The 22,931-nt window shown below is 46.1% G+C and overlaps 1 pseudogene; it reads left to right on the top strand.

Annotated features, from left to right (window-relative positions):
* The window catches only part of LOC144806959 (putative DBH-like monooxygenase protein 2), a 328,657-nt pseudogene that overhangs the window by 290,665 nt on the left and 15,061 nt on the right, over positions 1–22,931 (top strand).

Genomic DNA, 22,931 nt, shown 5'->3' with positions numbered 1-22,931 from the left:
TGATCCAATCAATACCGTCCCCCTGCACACATTCAGGGACCAGGCCGCATTGCGAGGGCACCGCAGGACGTGTCTTCAAGTCAAACAGATTGTGGGACAAGGTCCAGAAGACAAGAGTCACCAAAAGGCTAAAAGTCCCGCCGGACCCCAGGGGCCGGCCGCCTATGTCGGGGGCGATCTCAGATGGTGTCTCCCATTCAGAAAATATTGTTGGCAGCATTTTGAAAGGAAAGATAAAGGGCCGTTCTCCTAGTGAGTCTCATATTGTTACATTTATGAAGAAAAAGCCTGAAGAATGTACAAACTGAAAACCAGTTTTTGTCTGCATAGCATCAGCAGCAACACTTGAGTCAGCTTTGTGTGAAGCCGCCATCTTGATCCAATCAATACCGTCCCCCTGCACACATTCAGGGACCAGGCCGCATTGCGAGGGCACCGCAGGACGTGTCTTCAGGTCAAACGGATTGTGGGACAAGGTCCAGAAGACAAGAGTCACCAAAAGGCTAAAAGTCCCGCCGGACCCCGGGGGCCGGCCGCCTATGTCGGGGGCGATCTCAGATGGTGTCTTCCATTCAGAAAATATTGTTGGCAGCATTTTGAAAGGAAAGATAAACGGCCGTTCTCCTAGTGAGTCTCATATTGTTACATTTATGAAGAAAAAGCCTGAAGAATGTACAAACTGAAAACCAGTTTTTGTCTGCATAGCATTAGCAGCAACACTTGAGTCAGCTTTGTGTGAAGCCGCCTTCTTGATCCAATCAATACCGTCCCCCTGCACACATTCAGGGACCAGGCCGCATTGCGAGGGCACCACAGGACGTGTGTTCAGGTCAAACGGATTGTGGGACAAGGTCCAGAAGACAAGAGTCACCCAAAGGCTAAAAGTTCCGCCGGACCCCGGGAGCCGGCCGCTTATGTCGGGGGCGATCTCAGGCCACACCAGGGCAACAAGACTGAGATCAATTTGCTCATACTGATCCATAACGCCCCGGCCTCTCCATGTCGTAGGCCGCAAGAGTGGGCGAAACTCAGCTGGCCGAGCGAGACTTGGGGAGGGCGCAGGAGCCAAGCGACCCTTGTCAGTCCGCGCCACCACACCACACCGCCCCTTGTGGGCCTCTGTCTAGCGGCTCATGGGGGCACCGCAGGCAGCGGTTCTTCAGATCAGTGGCTCTCACCGGCAAGGCTCCCCTTCGTCAGCAGCGATCGTTGGCGCTGTGGTTGTGGCCGGAGGCTCCGCCTAGTCAACGCCCTGGCCTCTCCATGTCGTAGGTCGCAAGAGTGGGCGAAACTCAGCTGGCCGAGCGACACTTGGGGAGGGCGCAGGAGCCAAGCGACCCTTGTCAGTCCGCGCCACCACACCACACCGCCCCTCGTGGGCCTCTGTCTAGCGGCTCATGGGGGCACCGCAGGCAGCGGTTCTTCAGATCAGTGGCTCTCACCGGCAAGGCTCCCCTCCGTCAGCAGCGATCGTTGGCGCTGTGGTTGCGGCCGGAGTCCCGCCTAGTCAACGCCTCGGCCTCTCCAAGTCGTAGGCCGCAAGAGTGATCGGAACTCAGCTGGCCAAGCGAGACTTGGGGACGGGGTAGGAGATAAGCGGTCCCTCCCAGTCCGCGCCACCACACCGCCCCTCGGGGGCCTTCATTAAGCGGTTCTGTGAGGCACCGCAGGCAGCTGTTCTTCAGATCACAACAGAGTCTCATGCTCGATCGATTGAGCTGGCCGAATCAGGCAACATGAAGGTGGGGAGGGGGGGCACCTCTTGCTCAACCACCACCTGAGGAGGTGTGGTTTAGTTCTAAACCAATGAAAAGTGTTACTTTTAGGTCATATGACCTAGCCTTACATCATTAGGAAACCAAAAGTGAAATGAACCAATGAAAAGTTTTATTAACAAGTCACATGACCTGTTATGCTTATGTTACGCGCTTCGCGCCGCGCCCCGGATCGCTTCCGGGAAGCTGTGCTTTGCGCACCGGATGCGCTAACGCGGCGCGTCATATGACGCATTACGCGACAAAGCGATACTACAGTGTTTCTGGATGTTTCAGACTGAAGCTGGCGTCAGCATGAGAGCACCTCGTGGCTACGTCGTGGCCATTCTGCGAGCAATCATGGCAGAAGCTGCCAACCGGAAGTCTGCGGGAGTCGGGGCCCCCGGTGACTCTTGTAGTATCTTCAAGGCTGAGGGGACGCTTTTGGGAATGGGGCCCATGCCGTAGCAGTCAAGCGTCCGAGTTCCAGGGTTGTCCAGAGCCATCCTTGCAGGCCAGGCCCAAGTCTGTGGAGCCGACCGCCATTTCCTGAGCTCCGTGGCAGCCGCCTGTCGCTGTACCGGAAGAGTGGGTGCAATTCAGTCGGATGGCGGGTGAGACGCTGTAATAGCAAGAGAAGGCGTAATTCAGCTGGCCGAGCGAGGCACTGTGCCGCAGGAGCGGGCGCAACTCAGCTTGTCAAGTGAAGCGCTGGGGTGCAGCTGAGAAACCTCCACCTGGGGAGGTGGGGGAGGCTCGTTCGCACCGCCTCTCCCTTCCAGTGCACCCCACGCCGTCTCCTGGCGCAGGTATATGTGATGGTTGGACCAGTGCACCACAGGACGTGTCTTTAGGTCAAACGGATTGTGGGACAAGGTCCAGAATGGAAGAGTCACCAAAAGGCTAAAAGTTCCGCCGGACCCTGGGAGCCGGCCGCCTATGTCGAGTGAAGTGCTGGGGTGCAGCTGAGAAACCTCCACCTGGGGAGGTGGGGGAGGCTCGTTCGCGCCGCCTCTCCCTTCCAGTGCACCCCACACCGTCTCCTGGTGCAGGTATATGTGATGGTTGGACCAGGGCACCGCAGGACGTGTCTTTAGGGGTGTAGCTAAGAAAACTCCACCTGGGGAGGTGGGGGAGGCTCGTTCGCGCCGCCTCTCCCTTCCAGTGCACCCCACGCCATCTCCTGGCGCAGGTATATGTGATGGTTGGACCAGGGCACCGCAGGACGTTTCTTCAGGTCAAACGGATTGTGGGACAAGGTCCAGAATGGAAGAGTCACCAAAAGGCTAAAAGTTCCGCCGGCCCCTGGGAGCCGGCCGCCTATGTCGAGTGAAGTGCTGGGGTGCAGCTGAGAAACCTCCACCTGGGGAGGTGGGGGAGGCTCGTTCGCCGCATCTCCCTTCCAGTGCACCCCACGCCGTCTCCTGGCGCAGGTATATGTGATGGTTGGACCAGGGCACCGCAGGACATGTCTTTAGGGGTGTAGCTGAGAAACCTCCACCTGGGGAGGTGGGGGAGGCTCGTTCGCGCCGCCTCTCCCTTCCAGTGCACCCCACGCCGTCTCCTGGCGCAGGTATATGTGATGGTTGGACCAGGGCACCGCAGGACGTGTCTTTAGGTGAAACCCTGAACTATGGCACCCAACATCCAGGACTTATGACATTTATGGAAGGCAGTGACATCGAAGAATCTCAGGGACCAAGCATATGCAGAGTCTTCCCCGGGGTATTTGCACAACGGTCCTCCACCCCTAGGCCGCCAGCTATGCTACCTTGACAGTAACAGTGTCATGCATTTGGATCGATGTTGCAGCAGGCTGCCATGTAAATAGTTATTTAATAAAACGTTTTACCCTGTTACTTTTCTGGTGTGTTGTATTTATTTATAATATTTGTATACGGTTTGTCATTATTTTGAGCGGGGTGGGCGGTGGAGCCGAGCTATCTTGCAGTCATCATGGCGTCGAGCTCGGTTTCTCTCACTAGTTTCATATTTCTCATGAGGGGTTGTTCCTAATGTTTCTATTTTAGGGAGGTGAAAAAGAGATCTTATCAGTGGCCTACTAATTTTGCTCGATTCCTTTTGTTTTTTCTAACGATTTTTAAGTTAAAGTTTGCTAGCACGATACAGTGGCTACTCCGCATTTTATATATGTCTTTTTTATTAGGGGTCTCCTCCAGTGGAGTCGGACGATCGACCTCTAATAACCGGTAAGTGTTCCTCTGAAGGAATGCTTCTTGAAAGTGGCTGACTGTAATGTATGATATTTCACTCAGTGACTTTCAGGCCCATGCTGTTTCAAAACTGTGCATGTGCTTGAAGCAGGCGTAGGTATTGACGTAGCATTGTGAATATAGTGCATTGGTGAGCCTTGCTGGAGCTGCATCACAGTTGCGATGCAACTCTAGGAATGTATTAGTTTTTGAGCACAGATGTGTTACGCATGTATGGTGTTTTTGTACCATGGTGCGCCACATTTCAAATGTGGCACACCATGGGTAACGGAGCACTAGCATACTGTGGTGCACATTAACTGGTGCATATCTGGGTATGAAGTAGTTAACATGAATCTGCCCCATAGGTTACAAATCCGCGTTTAGTAGACTGTTTGGCCTTTGTAGTTTTATGTTTTTTCTGTTATTCTATGTAGGTATGTAATATTGCAAGATTTTTGTCACGAAAAAGAAGCCATGAGTATTGGGTTTGTGAAAGATTGCAAGATTTTTAAAATTAAAAAGGAAAAATCATGGCATTGTTTAATATAGTATTGTAAATACTTATCTTTAACAATGATGACAGAGTAAAAAAAGGTTAACCTGATGTTCGAAAGTTATTCACAGGCTTCTTTAGAGGAAGTATTCTATATGATTGTAGCGTGGGTGTTTCACTTTTTTATAGGTAATAGAATGCATTCTGCAAGCATGTAGTACTCCTCCTGCTACAGCATAAATATTCTTCAGTGCTTATTTTCATTTCGTAAGTGGTATTGAGACCGACACAGAACTTCAATGGATCGGAGGGGCTGTTCCTGTGCATCTGGAGGACTGCCAAGCCGTTGCAGCAGTGGGAGTGAGGCCTCTCACGACAGAGAACTTCAATGGATCGGAGGGGCTGTTCCTGTGCATCTGGAGGACTGCCAAGCCGTTGCAGCAGTGGGAGTGAGGCCTGTTACAGGGGCGTAGCGGAGCTCCTTTTGATGTTCACAATTGCAGATAACAGGGTAGAGATGTGAGGGAAGTGGGTGGAGTCCTCCGTGTAAATTGCAGAATAGAAACTACTCAGAACCAATTGGAAGTGTTGTTTTCGAGTCACATGACTTCACATGCACGTCTCGGGACGTGTAGGCGGTGACAGTATCTGGTCACGTACGCCATTTGGAAGTAGCGGTCTAATTCAGCTAAGTTTCAAAACGTGTAAAGGAGTAAATCCAAACACATCCGGATTTAATATATCTTCTGAGCTCGATTCAAGCATACAATTGTTAAAGTATAAAACCTTTTATATTTTTTTTAAAAATAGCAAGGTGTGTACATTCGGTCACGCACGAAAGTTTAAAAAGACATTCGGCTCCATTTAATGTAAATTTTCATAATAATAAAAAAGAAGCCTAGGTTTAGTGTCTTTGACGTAGTAAAAGTTCTTTGATGGGTCTATGAAGAAATTTAATAAGTTGCAATTGCAAAGTTTTCACGAAATATATAGGCGGGTGCGTGCACACGGTCGCGCACGATCGAAAGCCAAAAAAACGGAGATAAACTCCCTTTATAATATGCTCCTGGAGCTGTTTTTGGTACAATGAGTTAGTTCTGAAAAGAACTTTTTTTTTTTTTAAAACAAGTGTTATGTTGTTTGATTTTGGACCAGGGCACCGCAGGACGTGTGTTTAGGTCAAACTCCCAAGTATGGCACCCAACATCCAGGACTTATGCCATTTGTGGAAGACAGTGACATCTAAGAATCTCAGGGACCACCTCTGATGGTAATAGCGTGGCCAGGGCTCTTGTCGATGCCAGTGCAAATTCCACATAGTGCACTTGTTTGACATGCCGCACCATGGTATGTATGGAAAAGGAATATTTTTTTCTTGGATTTCCTCTTGAGAGAACTGAATTGCATATCGTGCAGGTAACTTTTGACGCATTCACTTTCTTTTGTTGTTCAGGATAAGTGAAAAATTGCCAAATAAAAGATTCCTTTTTTCTTTTTAAAGGTAGTCGCTCATTTCCTTCAGATTCGGAAGATGAATGCGGGGCGGCAGCCATTTCAGCAAAGTCTTCCGAAGGGTGTTGAACGTCGTTCTCTTTTGAGAGTAGAAAAGATAGTGAGAGGAGTGGGTGGAGTCCTCCGTGTAAATTGCAGAATAGAAACTACTAAGAACCAATTGGAAGTGTTGTTTTCGAGTCACATGACTTCACATGCGCGTCTCGGGACGTGTAGGCGGTGACAGTATCTGGTCACGTACGCCATTTGGAAGTAGCGGTCTAATTCAGCTAAGTTTCAAAACGTGTAAAGGAGTAAATCCAAACACATCCGGATTTAATATATCTTCTGAGCTCGATTCAAGCATACAATTGTTAAAGTATAAAACCTTTTATATATTTTTTAAAAATAGCAAGGTGTGTACATTCGGTCACGCACGAAAGTTTAAAAAGACATTCGGCTCCATTTAATGTAAATTTTCATAATAATAAAAAAGAAGCCTAGGTTTAGTGTCTTTGACGTAGTATAAGTTCTTTGATGGGTCTATGAAGAAATTTAATAAGTTGCAATTGCAAAGTTTTCACGAAATATATAGGCGGGTGCGCGCACACGGTCGCGCACGAACAAAAGCCAAAAAAGCGGAGATAAACCCCCTTTATAATATGCTCCTGGAGTTCTTTTTGGTAGAATGAGTTAGTTCTGAAAAGAACTTTTTTTTTTTTTTTTAAACAAGTGTTATGTTGTTTTTGATTTTTTAAACTTGCAACAACATTTTCATGTGTGACACTGGATCAAAATGAAATGAAGAAATTTATCTTTTCTCGGGGCATTTATGACTCTCAATTTTTAGTTTAGTAAGAATGAGGCTCTGCTCTCCGTACAGAAGAATTTCTCCACACTCGTTGCATTTCATGTGCACCTTTGCAAGATATGGTCTCAAGTCCATCACAGCACTCGATGGTGATACAGGTCGTCCACCAGAAGATGTGCTGGCCACCTCTGATGGTAATAGCGTGGCCAGGGCTCTTGTCGATGCCTGTGCTAATTCCACAGGGTGCACTTGTTTGACATGCCGCACCATGGTATGTATGGAAAAGGAATATTTTTTTGGGGGATTTCCTCTTGAGAGAACCGAATCGCATATCGTGCAGATAACTTTTGACGCATTCACTTTCTTTTGTTCTTCAGGATAAGTGAAAAATTGCCAAATAAAAGATTCCTTTTTTCTTTTTAAAGGTAGTCGCTCATTTCCTTCAGATTCGGAAGATAATTGCGGGGCGGCAGCCATTTCAGCAAAGTCTTCCGAAGGGTGTTGAACGTTGTTCTCTTTTGAGAGTAGAAAAGATAGTGAGAGGAGTGGGTGGAGTCCTCCGTGGAAATTGCAGAATAGAAACTACTAAGAACCAATTGGGAGTGTTGTTTTCAAGTCACATGACTTCACATGCGCGTCTCAGGACGTGTACGCGGTGATAGTATCTGGTCACGTACGCCATTTGGAAGTAGCGGTCTAATTCAGCGAAGTTTCAAAACGTGAAAAGGAGTAAATCCAAACATATCCGGATTTAATATATCTTGTGAGCTCGATTCAAGCATACAATTGTTAAAGTATAAAACCTTTTATATTTTTTTTAAAAATACCAAGGTGTGTACATTCGGTCACACACGAAAGTTTAAAAAGACATTCGGCTCCATTTAATGAAAATTTTCATAATATTAAAAAAGAAGCCTAGGTTTAGTGTCTTTGACGTATTATAAGTTCTATGATGGGTCTATGAAGAAATTCAATAAGTTCAGATTGCAAAGTTTTCACGAAATATATAGGCGGGTGCGCACGAAAGCCTGCAAATGTGCTATCCATTTTATTGAGAACTGTTGCCGAGAGTGCGCACAGCGGGTCGTGCACGAAAGTTTAGAAAGGCTATTTTTATTTACAGGCAAATTTTAATGCGTTGAAAAAAAGGCAAGGTACAGACTTTCTAATTCTGTATCGCTTTACAAGGAGTCTCTATGCAACTTGAACAGTGAAGAAAACGGCTTGTTTCTGAAAAAAATATTGCCAGAACTTTATTGACAAAAGTATAGGTTGTGTACATGAGATATTTCTGAATTAGCATTTTAAAAACCTATGAAATTCACTGAAAAAACCATAGGTTTTACACACGTTATAGTTAGGAAGTAGCATTTACAAAACCTATGAAATTCACTGAAAAAACCATAGGTTTGACACCAGTTATAGTTAGCTGGAAATTTTACTGATATAAAACCAATGAAATTCCACGTTATAGTTAGTTGGACTCACTATAACTTGTGCGTGTAATGCACTGCTGATGACGTCACATATTACATCACTCATGACATCACTGATGACACCATCCTTGTGACACAGTGACAGACCTCCTTTCACTGTAATCTAACCCTTGAAACGCATATTCAAAAATAGAAACTAAAATGTTCAAAAAAATGGAGTTACCCATACCAGTTACAACAACCAATTCAATAATTCCACCATGTATATACACATGCACTAATTCACCAACAGTTCTATATAGTCACTCATACATATATTCACTAATCATATGTAGTGATACACCTACACATCCTGTTACACACCGACAGTCATCCAAAAGTTATTCACACACATACTCACACATGCAAATAAACTATTGAACATACATGTATTTGCATAAACAAATATACACACACTACCACTTTACTTCTAAGGAAACTTACACATACTTACTCTCTTAAAAAATCACTTCTAGAAACACATACTAATTTAAACAGGAACGTTTAGAATCCCTCACTCTCACATATAGTCACTTATATACATCAATATTCACATATACTACATTAAAACATATGTAGTTACTGATAAAGACACTAATAAGACAGTCATTCACTCACTAACACAGACATATGCACACGAATCCACCCATACAGTCCTGCACATATGCTGTCTTCAAAACACATACAAACAGAGACTCAGTCATTCTTGCATCTATGTACTAAGTAATACTCCCACCAAAGCATGGAAACACTCATACTGATACTAAGAAAAACATCTAATCACCTATATACATACACATGTACCTACACATGTACCTACTCATCAACCCGTGCAGCCACTTATACACAAAGTGAAACACTAATACATATATTTAAATATTTAAACATTACTCACTAATATATGTATTCACTAAGATATTCAATAATATATACATATATAACACATATTTATTTTTCAGAACGACACATATTCACTGGATGGTGTCATCAGTGATGTCATGAGTGATGTAATATGTGACGTCATCAACAGTGCATTACACGCGCAAGTTATAGTGAGTCCAACTAACTATAACGTGGAATTTCATTTGTTTTATATCAGTAAAATTTCCAGCTAACTATAACTGGTGTCAAACCTATGGTTTTTTCAGTGAATTTCATAGGTTTTGTAAATGCTACTTCCTAACTATAACGTGTGTAAAACCTATGGTTTTTTCAGTGAATATATATATATATATAAACCTCTAACTAGCTACTTTGTAAAATACTACCCATGCAACCTAGGAATCCTCCTGTGTGTTCCATGCACTTTTCAAATCACCCATCCAGCACTATCTACGTATCCTATCAATCTGTAATACCTAAGCACTTATAAATTCAACATGTACTCACTTTGCAGCAGTGAAATTATTCTAGTTATTAGTCATATATTTAAGGAATGCCCTAGCCACAAACACAAGTGTAGGTACAATATTTTGTACACTATGCATACAGACCTCTAACCAGCTACATACTATTGATACGCTCTTCTAAATACCCAGTTGCAGTCTAGGAATCCTTCTGTCTGTCCCATGCACTTCTCCATTCACCCATCCAGCACTATCTACATATCCTATTACTCCACCAATATGTAAGCACTTATAAATTCAGCACAGAATTTCTTTGCAACATTGAAATTACTCCAGTGATTAGTGGTATACGTAAGGAATAGCGTAGTCACTAACACAAGTGAAGGTACAATATTTTGTACACTATGCAGCCACACCTCTAACCAGCTACAAACTATTGATACACACTTCGAAATACCCAGTTAGTACCAATGCAGTATAGGAATCCTCCTATCTGATCCATGCATTTCTCCGAACACCCATCCAGCACTATCTACTTATCCTATTACTCCACCAATACCTAAGCACTTATAAATTCACAATATACTCTGTTTATAATAATGTAATTATTCTATTTAATAGTCATGAACTTATGGAATGGCCTAGCTACTAACACAAGTACAGCTATAATATTTTGTGCACTATCCAAGCAGATCTCTAACTAGCTACATACTATTGATACACTCTTCTAAATACCCAGTTAGTACTCATGCAGAGTATGAATCGTCCAGTGTGTCCCATGCACTTCTTTAATCAATGATCTACCACTATCTACCTATCCTATCACTCTACCAATACGTAAGCACTTATACATTAAGTGTTCACTCTGTTTGCAGCACTGTCATCATTCTAGTACTAGTGGTATTCTTATAAAATGACCGAGGCACCAACACAAATCCAAATAAAAATTCTGTGCATAATCCCTACAAATCTCAAAGTAGATGCATACTATTGGTCCACTCCATTAAATACTGCAGTAGTTGCCCTGCAGCCTAGGATACCTCCTGTCAGTCTCATGCAATTCTTCAATCACCCATCCAGCACTATGTTCTTATTTTATCAGTCTGCCAATACCTCAGCACTTATAAGGCAGATTTACAAGCATCCCTCACCACCAGTACGTCACTTTTTGTAACGTAGTGATGGCGCCAGGCACTCCTTCATATTTACAAGAAAAGGAAAAGCCATCCTGCTTGGTTTTTCCTTTCCTTGCAAATACGACCCCTTCATACTTCAACTTTGCGTTGAAGAGGGTACCATCGGTGTTGCTGTGGGTATTCCCACGCAACAACCATAGAACAAGACACATCTCCAGATTGATGAGAAATCGTGAATCTGGAGATGTGTGTGAATGCTGCGCCATCCTACAGTTGGTGTAGCAAGGCGCAACAAGGAGAATTGTTTTAATTTCTCCTAATTTTTTCCTCTTTCAATGCATGCTGCATGCCACAGCACACATTGACAGAGGAAAATGCCGTTACTGATCGTTTTTGTGCAGGAAGATGTTCCTTCCTGCACAAAAACAATCTCCGCACGACACAGACATCGTTGCACCATGGTGCAAGGGTGCCAGTGTCACCGCATGGCTGCAGTTTGTGCAGCAGTGCTGAGGGAAGCACAGAGTTGCAACATATTCATGTACATATGTCACATCCCTGTGCTTCGGAAGTGCCACAGTGCAGTGCAGCTAAAGAGCTTGCAGTGTCATGATGCAGTACTTCCTCATAAATCTTCACCTATAAATTCATCATACACTACTAATGCATTCTTTCAGTCAATCATGCTGTATACATATATTGAACCAAACTTTCACACATTACCTTGCAATTATAGTTCGTTCCTTAACCAGATACGGTAGTTCTTTTGTATTTTTTTTAACAATTTTGTATTTTTTGGGTGTTTCTTCAAAAAAGAACAAATAAAACATGAAACTTTTGGAATTACTTATCATTCCAAAAACAACATTCAAACACTTGCTCTCGCCAGTTCCATTCAGCATCGGGCTGTTTGTCCGGGCGCGTTTGGATATCTCCCTTCCTCGGCAGCATACAGTCCATAGAGCACCATTTGGCCCCGCCTCCCAATTTAGCAAGATCGCACGCCAGTGATTGGCTGCTCAGCATGATTCTGTACGTTGCATTATGGGGGCGAAGTCCTTCTTAAAATGATGCCCGCATTCCATGGTATAGTTCAAGCTCAACATGAGCCCCGTAGAAAGCAACGTGTTATCATCCTTCTTTTATGCCCCACAATTGAAGCCACTTACTGCGTGACTCCGTGGCCTCCTGCTTCTGAAGTGGTGCCTCCCAGCGTCAGGACAGCCGCTCTAACACTTTTGCTTATGGGGAGTGTCCTACAGATCGAGAAGCACTCGGCATAAAAGAGCTTTCCCCCAATAGCTTTACTCAGGTCAAACACTTGCTCTCGCCAGTTCCATTAAGCATCGGGCTGTTTGTCCGGACGCGTTTCGGGTATCTCCCTTCCTCGGCGGCATCCAGTCCATAGAGCACCATTTGGCCCGCCTCCCAATTTAGCAAGATCGCATGCCAGTGATTGGCTGCTCAGCATGATTCTGTGCGTTGCTTTATGGGGGGCGAAGTCCATCTTAAAATGTTGCCCGCATTCCATGCTACAGTTCAAGCTCAACATGAGCCCGGGAGAAAGCTACGTGTTAACATCCTTCTTTTATGCCCCACATTTGAAGCCACTTACTGCATGACTCCGTGGCCTCCTGCTTCTGAAGTGGTGCCTCCCAGCGGCAGGACAGCCGCTCTAACATTTGTGCTCATGGGGAGTGTCCAACAGACGCGTTTCGGTTATCTCCCTTCCTCGGCGGCATACAGTCAATAGAGCACCATTTGGCCCCGCCTCCCAATTTAGCGAGACCGCACACCAGTGATTGGCTGCTCAGCATGATTCTGTGCGTTGCTTTATGGGGGGGCGAAGTCCGTCTTAAAATGATGCCCGCATTCCATGCTATAGTTCAAGCTCAACATGAGCCCTGGAGAAAGCAACGTCTTAACATCCTTTTATGCCCCAGAATTGAAGCCATATATTGTCGCCAAGGTGGGGGAAAGAGTGAATGCTACTAAATAAATATGTCTGAAAACTATCACTTTAAAAAAATACTTTTGAGTGCACTGATGCATCCCTATTTACTTTGGTGCGTGTTGGCGAAAAACACTGCTGCGCTGGGTACACTTTGGCATACATTCAACATGTAGGGGGCTCACAGAATATGGTGTATATAGTTGGATGTATAGGACATCCGGACTCCATGAAGGAAATGCCTGCAGCAGTTTGACCTGGTTACTATTGTCCTGTGATTTTTCTTGTGGAGTGAAGAAATGTAAAAAGATGGTGGCATGAGGTGGAGGGGTACCCAATTAAGTTCTATATCAGTCAATGTTTTTTAATTAGGAAAATTATTTGGTGACTAAATTAGATGCATTCCAGTTTAGTGGTGAGTTTGTACCATGATGAGTGTTACCTCTGTTTTGATTTTCAGCGAAAAACTGGTTTCCTATATATTGGCATAGTGTTGGATAGTGCCTACAGAGGCTGATATATAAATTGTCCAAATATCCAGACGCTAAATCGTACTCAGAAGTAACCAACTGTAACAGGCCAGTTGGAATTTCCACCAGGTGTCATCAAAAGACTGAAAGGGTTTAAATGTTATGTCCTATAATTAGATTTCTGCGAACAATATTTGAAAGGTTGTACAGGCCCCCTCAAAAAAGCAAACCCTTGTCCAGAAGTGCCTCAAGGTTCTCAAGCGGTCAGCCTCTGGATTTCCCTGCCCCGCTGCAGACCCTTATCTCCAGATTCCTGCTAGTGATGAAAGTGTAGTGAAGGGTGTTTCATGAGTAACAGGCAGCTCTGTATTTGCCATATGTCAGAACTTTGAGGGTAAAACCCCACGTGCAATCACTAGGCCTAGGGCCAAACCTGTGACTAAAAAACGTTAAAAATTTAGCACCCCCTGCGTTCAACAAAATAAAACCGAAAGAGGTTCCTGCCTGTTCTAATGCTTGTTTGTTATTGCTTTTTTGGGGGGGGGGGTCATAAACAACAGGAGAGTGGAGGTTGAGAAATAGTACCTGAATTGCAACATGATTAGCAAACGGACACTAGGGAGATCCAACAGATGCCAAATTCCGAGGGCAGACTGTGGTGGCGCTGAGTGATGCTGGAGTGGTGCTGAGTGATGCTGTGGCGGCGCTGAGTGATGCTGGGGTGGCATTGAGTGATGCTGGGGTGACCCTGAGTGATGCTGTGGTGACTCTGAGTGATGCTAGGGTGGCACTGAATGATTCTAGGGTGGCGCTGAGTGATGCTGTGGTGGTGCTGAATCATTCTGAAGTGGTGGTGCTGCGCTCTTTAAAATAATATGGCATATACATATGGAGATGTGCGGCTGATGACATTCTGACATTAATGGCTAGTAAAGCCAAGGCAAAAGTCATGTCACCTCTCAATTTAAATGTAGCAAACATGAACATCTAAGTTGTGGTGTGTGCAGAACATGCTGACAAAAGTGACCTAACTCCAAAAGTGACTCGATAGCCACAGAAGGCGAGCATGCCATGAACGACTCCCGCCAGTCCACCGCCCAGAAGGTGACACCTCAGATGCAGAGTCCCTGGTCCGTTCAGGTGATGTGGACCTACATGACCCCTTAGGCACGCACAGGCCAGGCATTCAACATATGGTAAGAGTTGCACAACTTGTCTTTTTTGCGCCAATGTTCTGCTATCTCCTCAACGCCCTCCGCCTGGGACGACTCCTGGTGGCCCCCAGCCCTGGGCACCGCACCCAAGCCAACCGACCACGCACGCAACCTGGGCTTCATTCTGGACCCCTCCCTCTCGATGACCAGACAAGTCAACGCCGTCTCCTCATCGTGCTTCAACACCCTGCGTATGCTTCGCAAGATCTTCCGCTGGATCCCGACCGAGACCAGGAAGACTGTCACCCAGGCACTCGTCACCAGCCGACTGGACTACGGAAACGCCCTCTATGCCGGAACCACAGCCAAGCTACAGAAAAGACTCCAGCGCATCCAGAAGGCCTCCGCCCGACTCATCCTGGATATCCCCCGACACAGCCACATCTCCAGCCACCTGAGGAACCTGCACTGGCTCCCCGTCGACAAGAGGATCACGTTCTGGCTCCTCACCCACGCACACAAGTCTCTCCACGAACTGGGCCCCAAGTACCTCAACGACTGACTGACCTTCTACACGCCCACCCGCCAGCTACGGTCCACCAGCCTCGCCCTCGCAGCCGTACCACACATCCGAAGAGCCACCGCCGGAGGAAGATACTTCTCTTACCTGGCTGCCAAGACTTGGAACTCCCTCCCGATCCACCTTCGGCTGACCCAGGACCATCTCGCCTTCAGGAAACAACTCAAGACCTGGCTGTTCAAGCAGTAGCATACCCCTTCCCCCAAGCGCCTTGAGACCCTCCCGGGTGAGTAGTGCGCTATACAAATGGCATGATTGATTGATTGATTGATAAATGATTTTGGATAGTCAATCGTGGCCTCACATTCCCACAGCGAAAGCATACTTCAATGAGTGTACAGGTACAATGAGCCTCAGCCCTAAGACCTTCAGATACCAGGTGTCCTGACCGTCTTGCGTGATTCAGTCAGTGCTGAAAACGGCTCTCCCACTATTCTCGCAGGAACTGACACACAGAGTTTTGTTAGTGTCTGATACAGAAGGCCGTTGCACACTTTTTATCAGACTTGTGGCCTCTGACCTTGTCCCTCCATTACATGCTTTTCCGGAAGTACCACCAGGTGTCAGTCTCCCAATTTGCACACTGCATTTCTTGCTTTCTGACCATTACTTTGTCTCTACAGCTGAGCGCTGTGTCTGAGATTGCTCTCACGCCATGTCTGACAGTTCAGTGGGTCAGGGTGAGCCCGGTCTGTTGCAACTCTACCATGCCCACATGCAGCTTCTCTTTGGATGTGTCCCACTGGCTGTGCTGGGCATTAGCTTTTGACTAACGTCCCTCCTACACCTGTGTGCAACCTGTCTTTTCCGGCATAAGATGTCTGTTTCAGTGGGCCATGGATGTCTGCCTTTCAAACACATACCTTGCTGACCTGGATCATGAGTTGTGGGTGACTCCTTTGTTGGTCGATGAGCAAGACTGCTTTGGTGAGACACGTTTATGGGATGCCTTTCAATGTGTCAGGCAGGCGGACAGCTGCACCTGTGCTTATGCACAATTGCTCCTGTGCCATGCCTACATCGAACCTCTCCCAGGTTACGATGGAATGCCCCTTGCAACCTCCTGGTGCAAAGAGTACATCTGTTCCTTCATACTGCTGGATTCGATGGCGGTCCACTTCCTGGAGATGAACTGGATCGTCTCTTCGAAATGATTCCCTTCGAAGCTGCGTGTGCCTTCTTCTATTCTCGTAACTACTTTACAGTAACAGGAACTGTTAGTGACAAAATCAATCGTCGTATCCCTTTATGCACACCACCTGACAAGAAGTGGCATTCACCTCACTGACTATGGCCCGGTCTGCATTGGGTTGGACAGTGCTGTGCTCTGCGGTCTATTGTGCTTGGTACCACAGACCAGGGCAAGTGGATGCTATCATCTGACTGTCATGGACTTTGTCGTCTGACATGAGCCCGGCTTCCATTATGCAGCTGTAGCACACAAAGAAGAAATGGGGTTGTTGTTTTGCAAGTACCCAGGGCTGGAATCGGGGGTACACGGCGCCGCCCCACTTTGGCCGGGTTTGATGCCGTACCCCCTGCAATGCTGTTTGTCCCCATAGAAATATGCTTAACTTGTCCCGGTGTACCATCCAGTTACTAGTACACATTCTGCAGCACCTGCACTTTGTCTGCAGTCCATTCCCAGCACCAATGTACATTCAGCGAGTGTGCCTGTTTTTCACACCCAGCCAGGCCTGAGGAAAGTGGCGATACAGCATTCCTCTGTTTGTACATGCTGACTGGGGTCCGCCTTGAACCTTACATTTGAATGCAGATGCCACAGAGGGGAACCTGTGCACACAGCTTCCCATCTCTACACAGGTATTTAAAAGAGGCATGCTTTTGTCACTATTATATCCCTGTATATCAATTTTGACACTATAAGACTGTCAGGTGGGTTAGTCTGTCCCAGTATTTGCACAAATCATGTTAGTCACACGATTTTCCATCTTTCATAGCGCTACGTCGGGGTGTTGTGAGGTTAAGTGCGTTTTGTCTTACTTGGTCAGTTCCCCCACTTCATTTTTTAGGACTTGTGCCCTGTAAGTACCTTAGTACATGTCTGTCACATGGGAGGTGTCCACAGAGCTTGTTCACTGCGCGGTCCAGGAGTACTGTCAGAACATTCTGTCCGTGGTCACAGAAGCCTGTCCCCCTTCATTCTGTTCTGCTCAGGCCATAGCACCCCAAATCAGCAAGGTCTCACAGCTACTAGAGGACACAGATCCCCTTTGATTGACATGGGAATACAATCCAGATGGCCCACACTTGGAGAGTCATCCATCCAGTGATGAGTGCGACACAGCCAATGTTGTGTAGTCTCTCCATGTATAGTCTGGGTAATGGGTTCTACTGACAAAGGCCATAGACCAGGGACATCCTATTCGGCTCCTTCCTGAAAGGGGTGGGGGGGTATGCTCGTGATTCAACGTCCAGAGGGGTTATTGATGCCACATATGGCGTCATGTGAAATCGATATGTCACTGTGGTTACTGTTTCAGTACTCATGCATTTTCAACCTGTATTGGCACATATTTAGCATGCTTTGACACTCTAGTAAACACTTCACAAATGGAAAAGTTTCTTGACTTCAAATTGTCTGCTTGTGTACATGCACTTGGATGCCTCAGAGTGATTAGGGGAGCAAGTGAGGCAGTATGGCAATGGTGTCCTGTGCATAGTGGTGCTTCTGGATGCTCAGTCCCTGCATGCATGTGTTTTCAGTTCCGGCGCATAGTCCAGAGTGTGTACGAAATCTCATGGAAATTTGTCTGAGTCTGTGAGACGACAGCAAGGCACACTGACACAGTCATGGCCTCTTATTGTTGCATCACACTCATCGGGAGTTGATGATGAGCTTTAGATGCTGGTCAAGGACTTCTTCCTCACCACTGTCATTGTCACTGGCCATGTGTGGGTAGGGTGCGGGAGTGATGGTGCTCTCCCACCAGATGTAGCTGACATGTGCCGACCCCTGTTTCTCTGCACACACATGTGAGATTATCTGCTACGCCTGTCATACCACTGGCACATTGATGGAGTGGTAGTGTTTGCAGATCCTAGAGACGGGTGCACTTACCTGTGGTGGTACGAGGCCAATGTATGTGCCATCAATGGTTGCGATCAACATTTGGGATGCCTCCCAGGCAGGGCTGACTCCAGGAATCTTAATTAGTGTGCTTCAATGATGCATTCGGGAGGGCCACTGCAAGCCTGAATTGTCACTTCTGTCTCCTGCGAGGCCTGTTTCAGGGCCCCACTTTTTCTCTACTCAGTTTCTTTCCAGATTTTCTTGATAGATGTTGTCACTATGAAGAAGTGTGTTTTTTCCTTGAAAGGACCTACTAATGGGATGCACAGGTTTTCTAAGGTGGGAGTATCAGGCAAGTGATACTTCCCATGCGCTCACTCATGCCCTCCTCCTCAGACTACCTCTCTGCCACGCTTGTCCATTGCCCCTCATCTCTCAATGTCTGCTCGCTCATGTGGGTCTCATTTTTTGTATGGCGCAACTGATATGAGTGTGGGGTGTGACAGTACTTTACATCACATACACATTGTACAGTGACAATCAGTCATGCAGGTGTGTAAGTTTATCAGTCAACAGGGAATGTCACATGAGCCAATGAGGATTGCAAGGTGTGGTAATCACACGTCATCCATACTGGTGGGCAGAATTTTTGAGGGCGTTTGGTCTGGAGAAGCTCTGACTCAGGATGTGTGTGGGGACATTTACAGGCAGTGGCAGCTAGGCACACTGCACGCCCAACCAGTATGTGTGTTGGGTGTGCTAGGGATTACATGGATGTCTGATTGGCAAACACTGGACACCTCTGATTGTCTGCCTATGCCACTGACCCTTCACAATTCGCCAAGAGACGCCAGTCAGATGTCAAGGGATGTTCAAGCATGGTTCACCGGTTGGATGTTTCATTACACAACATTGGTACAGTGTGGGAGACCTTTGTCCTTTTCCACTCCTTCCCTCTTTTAAGTCCATGCTGGCCTCGAGGCATGGCTATGTATGTAATTTCACTCTGCTTTCCTTGAACATTCCCTGTGTGTGAAGACTTAGCTCACGGGTCACACATTCTCAACCCATCACTGTGTAGTGACCAGCTGGTCACTGTTCTAGTTGTTCTGTTGTGCCAGACACTCCCAGAGGGCTTATTTACACCCCACCCACTGCCACCAAGCACAGGCGTCACTTGTGCCCTGGGCCAGTTCTCTTATGCATGTACGGTGTCTGTGTGGTTACTCAATATGCATCTGGACCTCATGCCTCACAACATTGCCAATGGGGTGCACCAGTCATTTTAGGCACATGAGTTGTGATGAGTGATGTAATTATCAGGGCGCCGGTGCAGATGCAGTATATGTTCGCATGCATGGTAGCTGGCATTCGCAGCGATGACACACATTGTCCACACCTGAACATTGCAGGGTTGCAGTCCCAGCTTCCGGGCCACCAGGATGTGGCACACACAATGCGCATGAGCCATTAGTCAATGGGTGCCTTTGGCATACATGTTTGAATGTTGCGGTGTGCGCGCTCTGCAACTGTGGGGCTTGTCATTAGCTCCAATTGCCTTCTGGAGCACCGAGGGTCACTCATGGGGATTGGGTGGGCCTCACACGTTGCATTTGTGCAGGTTGCCACATTCATTGCGGTGCCACCACACTTGCTGGGAGATGTAGTTGTTCAGGGGTTGCACGCGTGGAAATGTCTGGTACGTACCTCTGCTGTTGCGTGCGGCGGCAACTTGTCCGCCGGAGGTGCAGCCAGAAGTGCAGTGGGAAAGCCTGTGGCACAGGATCCATAGCGGGTCCAGGGATTTGGTTGGGTACAGTATCGGCTCTTCCTCTCCGATGTTTTTCTGCCATCCACAACAAGGTGGTTTTGACGCGGGGGTGGGCAGGGCTGTCTGCAACAAAGTGATTTGGTTGGTGGACGAAACATATTTTGCACGCTGTACCTGCCCTATTGTCTCAGTCCGCCACTCTTGCATACACAAAAAACATGCGGAGCCTGGCATATTGCGCAGATGGAAAATTGCCTCCATGCGTCAATTATGATTTGTTGGTCGGAATGACTGCACCTGGGGAAGAGGACATGACGGATTTCCGCCACCACCACCAGCATGGATGGCCTTCCTTCCATCATCGTAATGGCTTCCTATGTCTCTTGTAGCCCTGAAGAAGTTTACTGATCTAAAAACATTGGCTGTAACTGTTTGGTTGTTTTAAAAAAATATAAAAGATGAATTCATTAAGAATTGATGAGACGACTCACAGATCTAACATGACCTTGTAAATTAAGGACTATTGAGGCCCCCGTCATCCTAAATATTTGTATTTATCTGCACTTGTAGCAGCAGCGGATGCTAATTGGGGAGAGCACCTGCATGAAGAAACTGGGAGTGTCTTTGGGGAGATATTGTAAGGGCCATAGCTGCTTTGCAAATAATTTAGACTGTTTTAAAGCTAATTATAGTATGGGAACATCACTCTACAAAAGTTTCTTTGTCACTTTATTTCCACTTCACTGTGCAACCTGTGAATATAGGGTGAGAAAGGGCTGTTATCCCATCAGAGAGATCCAATAATGAGGCAATGCAAAACACATTATGGGACAGGCACATTACAAGCAGCACTGATATCTGCGGCCACTGCCTGCTACTTTCTAGCCAGTATGTTACCCTTTTGTGCAACAGGTAGCAGTCATATCACCAACATGGCAATACATTGGATTAGTTGCACCTGCCTTATTAGTTGTGTCTGATTGTGTCTCCCTCCAGGGTGGTATTGGCATCATGGAAGAGAGGTGCCTTGCTTTCCTTATGTACTACCCTAAGAATGACATCACTGGGTGTCTGAGCATCCCAGTTTACAACCCTGTCTCATCATCCCTTGGCTTTGACATTACCAGGTATGTTTATGCTCTTATCTTGTATCTGATGTAAGTAATTAAAGGAGTTACTGTTAATTCTCATTTTGCTAAGTCCATATCTTTCAGTCAAGCTCTTTGCTCTGTGAGGTGTATCACCATCTCAGAGACAGGTTATGCTGTAGCCCCAACTCAAAAAAGGGAATTCCCCCCTTTGAATTCTAGGAAAAAGCATACTTACTATTGCTTTCTTTTTTAACTTCATCCTTCAGTCTGGCATTAAGAAAGACTTCTCATCCTCCTCTTGCTAACATCAAGAATTGATAGCACACCCCCCAAGAGAACAAGAAAGGAGGAAAGTAGGGCCCTAAAACTGGAATTGGAGTAATGAGTGTTATCCGAAAGCAATGCATTTGATGTCATATGAACTTTCTTGCTTGTCTTGCCTTCCCTTTAGAAGGTTATTCCAAGAGGATTTTGTGCTTGACCCTCCATCTAGCAAAAGTGGCATTCCTAAGTACTGAATGTTGTCCCACACTCAACTGATCTGACCAACACAAAATACATTCAACCAGAAATTGGGGTGTAACATGCAAAGACTTTAAGGTACACTTGAAGTCAGAAATAGGTCAATGGTGCTGAACTTTCCTGGGGCTCAATTGAGCTCCCTTCTAGGGTGGTCAAAGCAATCTATGTTTGGAACTTCTCATTCTGGACAAAAATGTGCATCAGTTCTCAAGCTCACCTGGATTTTACGTTATTCAGGCAATGGGACTCATCACACCATCTGGAGCCAAAGCTAGAGAAGCTAATTACCAACAAGAATACACAAAAAGTGACTGCTCATCCATGTATGAATTAGGACCCCAAATTCTCTATCAGTTTAGAGAAACACCCTTGGGGGAAGTTTTGCAAAAAAAAGGGTGGTCTTCAGTCTCTGTAAATAGAATGGCTAGAAACCAGCAGCAGGCTGGCATATCATAGGAAAAGAAATTAAAAACCCCAAACTAATTCAGAAAAATAGGCCCAACGATGCACTGCCAGCACCACTGCAAAGATTGCTGTAATTAAATGCTGTGCTTTTTCTATTACAAATCCGACAGCTAAACCTCTGCAGACCATTTTGGTTCATAAAATAGTCCAAACTGATCAGTTTCTATTCAGGTATCCTAGTGGTCCCCTTAGTTCAGGTTCCCTACATTGTGTGCCACATTCACAGGCCATCCTTCAGTCTTCTGGTCTCTCACTTTCTCAGTTTCGACACCCCTGCTGTGTCATCTGCCTTCAAAGTGCCCTTTAGATTGAAAACAGATTCTGCCCTAGAGCGCTTCAAGGAGAGCTGTGTAATAGCCCCATTTGTTGGGCTTGCAATCTCCAGACTGTCAGTTCAATTGACAATACTGTAAAGTCAGAGGAGACCTTGCTTATTGCCAAATGCAGACTTGGAAGTCTGTACAACAATATATGCAGCCCTTTCATTCCTCTAAGGGATGTGGTGGTGGCAGAGGCCATAGCCATCAGCAGGGACACCCATCTCCTTCTTCCTCAACACCTGCCATGACTGCAGCACATGCTTTTTCTACTTGACTGGCTTGGGATTACCTCAGACCAGTGAGTTTCACAGGTTATTCAACATGGTTACACCCTTGTGTTCATATCTTACTCGCTCCTCTTCTTCTAAATTCAGAAGATCATACTTCCTTTTCTCTCTCAAGAAGTTCACTGTTGGACAAGGCGACCCATAGAGTTTTTCCAGAGGTAGAGAAGGGCACAGGATTTCCCTCCCACTTCTTCCGAATGCCTGAGAATGCTGGCAGGTTCTACTGATTCTAGTGCTTCGGTTCTCGAATGCCTTCCTTTGTAAGAGCATGTTAAAGATTTTGGAGCTGATGGCCAAATTCCTCTATGCCCTGCATTAAGGGGACTGGATGAGGCATCTTTTCATGCACATTGCAGTCTCACAGACGTTTCCTTCAGTTTGTACTTGAGGTAAATTACTTTCAGATTGTGTGCTAATCAATTGGTCCTGAAGAATTTTCTCCCATTGAGCAAAGATAAACAGTATCAATTCCTGGCTGACAGCAAAACCGCCACTGGTACTGCAACAAAAAGGATGGTAATGGGTTGACGGGACTGTGCCAGGAAGCACCCAGTCTCTGGCAGT

This window comes from Lissotriton helveticus, unplaced genomic scaffold (assembly GCF_964261635.1).
Source record: "Lissotriton helveticus unplaced genomic scaffold, aLisHel1.1 SCAFFOLD_513, whole genome shotgun sequence".
In the NCBI taxonomy this organism is placed as follows: domain Eukaryota; kingdom Metazoa; phylum Chordata; class Amphibia; order Caudata; family Salamandridae; genus Lissotriton; species Lissotriton helveticus.
Note: the sequence above shows the minus strand (reverse complement) of the source record. Positions and strands in the feature narration are given on the sequence as shown.